Source organism: Dipodomys merriami, unplaced genomic scaffold (genome assembly GCF_024711535.1).
Source record: "Dipodomys merriami isolate MVZ:Mamm:240054 unplaced genomic scaffold, mDipMer1.0.p SCAF_215, whole genome shotgun sequence".
NCBI classification, from domain to species: domain Eukaryota; kingdom Metazoa; phylum Chordata; class Mammalia; order Rodentia; family Heteromyidae; genus Dipodomys; species Dipodomys merriami.
This window is the reverse complement of record NW_027203549.1, coordinates 1,890,581-1,896,391: the sequence shown is the minus strand read 5'-3', so window position 1 is coordinate 1,896,391 and position 5,811 is coordinate 1,890,581. Positions and strand designations below refer to the sequence as shown.

General features: G+C 35.0%; 2 pseudogenes; one reads left to right on the top strand and one right to left on the bottom strand.

Annotated features, from left to right (window-relative positions):
• The first annotated feature begins 338 nt into the window (after window positions 1-338).
• On the top strand, window positions 339-1,054 carry LOC138834444 (ankyrin repeat domain-containing protein 49 pseudogene; annotated as a pseudogene).
• Window positions 1,055-1,728: 674 nt separating this feature from the next.
• On the bottom strand, window positions 1,729-1,828 carry LOC138834446 (U6 spliceosomal RNA; annotated as a pseudogene).
• Window positions 1,829-5,811: the final 3,983 nt, after the last annotated feature.

Genomic DNA, 5,811 nt, shown 5'->3' with positions numbered 1-5,811 from the left:
TTTAAAAAAAAAAGAATTTAGGTAGTCATACAAAGGACTTCTATTTTACTACTGCATTATACATTTTTTCTAATGTTTGATATCAACATTAGAAAGCTACTAGAAAGCTCTTAAATCCCATATGTTGAATAGTGAGTTCTCTTACACTATAACATGGTATTTCCCAAATCATTTACATAGAAGGCATTGTTTCCTATTTTCTCATTCCTAGAATAAGCTGCACAGGAAGACACCACTGATCCTGATTATCAGTCTGTACCTTTGAATACTGAGGAAAATCTTTCCTCTGCTCAATATAATTCACTACTCTCCAGTTAGAATAATTTAGAATAGTAAAAATGGAAAAAGAGAAAATAAATCATGGTGAAAAAACATATGCAGAAAATTCACCAGTTTTTTCTGACCAGTTCAACCAATGTGAACTATTGGGGAAATATATGGACACCTCATTCCCACTGGTACTCAAAATCTCTGCTTAGGCAATTCTGACGAAGACAAGGAACAAGATGAAAAAATGAGGAATTGTATCAATTGCAAGAAAACAATGGAGTAGGATCCAAGCAAATTTCTTCTTTGGGATGCCGAAATTTATTGGCTTACTGTGGTGTGAACACTACTTTCCAAAAAGGCCACCCAGATGAATACTAGGGATGAGGATGAGTATACCCCTCTTCATCGGGAAGCCTAGAGTGGACACTTAGACATTGTCCATGAATTGGTAGCTCAAGGCAGATATTCATGCAATAACTCTGAATGGCTGGACACCCCTGCACAGTACTTATATGTGGAATAATACCAGAATGGCTTCTTTATTACTTCATCATGATGCAGATACCAATCCCCAAACTAAAGGCCTATTGACCTCCTTGCATCTTGCTGCTGGGAATAGAAATAGCAAAGATACTCTGTATCTCCTTCTGTTTAACCATTATATCAAACCAGGTCTGAAAAACAACTTTGAAGAACCTGCATTTGATATTGCCAAAAGGGTAAGTATGTATCACTACCTTTTGAAGTTGTCGAAGGCTGTACAAATTGTTCTCCTAAGTCATAATGGTTTGGTTAAGTTTCTTAAATTTCAAAAATGCCAGTCCATCTTTTGTGTCCCTACAAATTTTTTTCACAATACAAAGCAACAGCAATATCTTACTATAAAAATTTATGTATTCCATGGTATTCTTCCAAGTGAATTGCATGATTTTGATATCAAAATGTATTCAAGAGTTGTTTGTATATATCTGTAATGATCTCTGCAGAGTTTGTGATTCTTTAAATCAGAAATAATTTTAACTTATCTGTTGAAATGAATAGTATAGAAACTAAAGATGTTCCGGGTGCTTTTCTGAAAAAAGTATATCTATGTTTGTGTAATGTCCATAATCTATTTCATTCTCTCCTAGATATAATACTTTGAATTCTACATTGTTATATAATGTATAGATTCATTAATAAATGTGACCTTTCAGATTGCATTCCATATAGAAGAATTTTAAGACTCCTTTTTTTCATAGTTTCTTATATTATTTTATTTCTTTGGGATAAAATAGCAATATTATCTAATTTCAAGTTTTGTAAAGGTTATGCTATGTAAAGGCCTTTCTAAGGTGAAAATTTAATACACTGATGTCAAACTAACCTTTAAATCTATGAATTACATATATTGTTACACTTGTGTTTTTGTAATCAACTTTTTAATAACTGTTTTTCATTTCTTGCATCAGAAGAATGAAAAATATGGAATACTTCACAAATTTTCATATCATCCTTGTGCAAGTGCCATGTTAAGCTCTGTATTGTTGTAGTTTGGGTAGACCTGCTGCTGAAGCATGCAGTATCCTCAAAATTTAAGTACGTAATGATACAATCTTTATACAGGCATATATCCATGGTTGCCTATTTGTAACAAGGAACCCTTATTGTTCCTAAAAATGGTATTGATGTTATTTCTCTAAATTTCTGTGTACAGTGGAAAAAACTTATATAGTTTGGTTGATTGCTCACATTTACAATTTTTTTGTCAATGACTATTTTGTCATTTTCATTTTTAATTTGATCATACTTTGAAGCCTTTACAGCTAAGTCCAAAGGTGGTGGCTTTTCAAGTACTTATTTATCAACTGAGTTAGCTTTGTGGAGCTAATGGATTCAAAGTAAGCCTTGCTTAAGAGCTACTTCTAACTTTCTGCAGCTTAAAATTTCCCAAATGAGGTCTTGCTGGGACAAATGTCTACCTGAACTGTGAAGACTCAGGGTCTATGTTGAGGTGGCAGAATGATGCAGGCTCCAGCCTCGGGATTATCTGAGGACTGTGTTTGGGATTAGGAAAGCTCTTGGAACGCCAGGATACAGAGGGAAAATGTTCCCTCTTCCTACCTCAAAACATGTCACAGACTCCTGGGAGCTGAGGAAGTGGCTCTTCTGCTTGCTTAAGCGTAGATGAACAGCTGGTCATGCATTTTCCTGAGATTGGAGAAGTGGTTTGAGCTTGCTCTAAAATAGTTTAGATAATAATATACCTAGACGTTCTCTTATAGGTTAAGTAAAAATGTATCTGTGGAAATTTTTTGTGTAAATGTTTTCTGACCAAATCTTGGCAAAAAGTATGCTTGCTAGTTTTTAAATACCCACTAACAATAAAGCACAGCATGCAATGACAATTGCTGTTTGCACTCTGCATCCCCTGTGTCCTGGTGATTTTGTGACCCTTACCCAGGGACCCCAATGGAGTAGACGTTGACACTGAACCTTTACCTTTCTTCCATGTAGGAACAGACCAACCAGAATATCTTACCCTGACAGCATGGATTGTCTTACTGGAACAAAAATAATCTTAGTTACAAGGGATCATAGAGAGATGAACAGTTCAGACAGAATTGTTCAGAATGGAAGGTATTTTATCAAAACATAATTGTTTATTATACATATCATTTCAAAAGTAGCTAAAGCCAGGAAAGTTAAAGAATTGTTCATATGCATGATTACCTACTGTTCTGACCTGTCTATCATCCAACCAAGCAGGAACTTACACTACTGACATTCTATCACCAAATATTGCAATAGCTCCTGGAGAAGTCCATATGTTTCTCCTCGATATTAGGCCTTAAATTTGTAATGTTTTAATCACAGTGTTTCCTCTCGCTTCTAGGCTGCATATCTACAAATGGTAAAGCTTTAAGTCTAACTCTACCAAAAACTGAGGTAGAGAAAATGGAATAATACTTTAAAACAGAGTTGCCTTTGATTCCCTAAACACAACACAACAATGCAAAACAATTTTTATATTATATGTACTTATATATTTTATATTTATATGTGTTGATTTTAAATTTCATACAGTGAATCTTACTAGAATTGATAATTTGACAAATATATTGACATTTATTCCCATAAATAGATTGGAATATAAATAATTAGGTTTAGAATATATATTAGAATATAAAAAGTATCAATGCAATATCTTCAGTATTAGCTTGTGATATCTTCTAATTGTTCGTGGTCTTCTGAATACAAATGTAAATTAACAGTATTGTTTTCTGCTAATCTTTAAGGGATTTTATTCTGATGCTCTGTATATTGTTTTAACTTGCTGGTCCCAAAGTGTTTTTCTCCATATTTCTGAAGCATTCCTACTGATTATACCCAAATTTTGCTGATATGATGTCTAAAAGCTATTATTCTTCTGCAGGACCCACGTGTCCTAGGATAACAGGTCCCAGTTATCTGCATCATCAGATAACAAGGGCATGACTTCTCACATAGGCCCATGCAACATGCCAACAGAAAATAATTAAAGACTCATCTCAATTTCTCATTTCCTATAATATTTCAGAGCCCCAATTGCTTACAAGTACTAGCAGTAATCAATTGTGAAATGCAAGGCAACTTAAAATGAAAGATGAAATCACAAAATCTGAGAGAAAGTACTGTAATTCAAACTTCCAATTTACAGATGACCAACCCATATGAGTGAACAAAATCACAAATGAACAAGGTTATTTTTAATACCTTTCTCCTAATGATGAATGAAAGATTTCAGTGCAGCCAAAAAAAATAGTTTCTTGAATGATAGATCATAATTGGTCTATCAAGACTAGGAAAACTTGATTTAGAGGTCAAATATAATTTAGAAAAACATTAATTGAGAAGACCCTTAGTGCTTCAAAACACTGGTACTTCAGTAAAACTTGGTTCTGTAGTATAAAAATGTCATTCTCAAACCAATGTAACCTACATTTAAACTCCTGAAAGTATATTCCTTTTCAAATAAACTTTTAAAAATCATATTCACCAAAATAACACTTGACAAGTAGATGATAGTGACATTACAAGGTTTTCAAGTGTAGGGAGCAAGTTACAATACAGTTGATTTACGTACCCAGCACTAATACCAAGCAAGTTCAACCATTCATTAAAGTGCAGAAATACTACCCCCCAACATATGTGTTGTTCAGTAGGTGCCTTCCAGAAATGTGTTAAATAGATCAGCCTCCCATAATTCAAACCCAAATATTAGCTAATAAAGTAAATTTCATCACATAAGAAGGTACATTTTAAAGTCACTAATAGTTGCCTTATCATGTGTTGCCTTATCATATATTTTCCCTATCTGTCTAACATAGTAAGAAATACGACTTTAAGTCTTGAATATGGGTACTGATGAGAGATTTGACAAACCTAAAATCTGTCTTCGATTTCTATCACATTCCTCTAAGTAGTAAATTTTAGTTTTCTTCTTTTTCCAAAACTTATAGGTAGTAGAAAAAATTATCCTATGTAAAATAAATAATCACATACCATTGTACAAAGCCATTTATAAAAACTGGTAGGAATAAATTCTAGGCCATTTTTAAACGTTCCTTTTGACTAAAGATTAATCTTCCAAATGAACAAGAATAAAATCATGTCTAAGTGCTTCACATCTCCAGTCTTGCAAATTGTTATTGCAGATGAATGAATTGTGTAAATATAAGCTGACATCAGTTGCCTATATATTCTCCATGCTGGCTGAGACTCAGAATTTGCACAGCACAGGAAAACAGGTGCAATGACTGGCTTCTCACATCAGGGTGAATTTTTGGCATTGCTGGGCTTCGAACTCAGGGCCTAGGAGGCCCAACTGCACAATAGGTCCACGTGATCACACCAGACTTTGAGCCACTAAGGAGATAGGTTCTTCCCAGGAACTGAGATCGAGCCACAGGGAGGCCAAAATAGTGCTCAATGCATGATTGAAACATGGGTGTATATTCACATCCGTGTGGGGTCTGCATCGTGCATTGAGTGTACTTATTGTGTTTATTTTGTATGCTATTCATGGATTATTGTGTATTTTCTCATGTATATGATGACAGGTATAACTGGGCTGACATGGATAACAACTTATTCCCATGACCACAGGGTGGCCCATGCATTCTCCATCCTAGCTGAGACCCAAGACTTGCACAGGAAAGAAAACATATGCAACCATTGGCGTCTTACATCAAGATGAATCTTTTGGAAGGGCTGGGATCTGAACTCGGGGTCTAGTAGGCCCAATTGGTGAATGGGTCCATATGAGCACAACAGCCTGTGAGCGACAAAGGAGCTAGGCGTTCCCAGTACCTGAATCTGAGCCCCCCCTGGGGGGAGAGTGGGGAGCACAATAGTCATCCATTCATAAGTAGAAGGTAGAATGCAAATAAGTACATATTTGTATAGAGTAGGATTGATGGTGACTTGTGATGGAATCCAATCTGTGTGTACCTATATTTGGGTATTTTCTGATGCATTAATTTCATGTCTTTGATGATTTTTGTCATGCTTCATTAACTC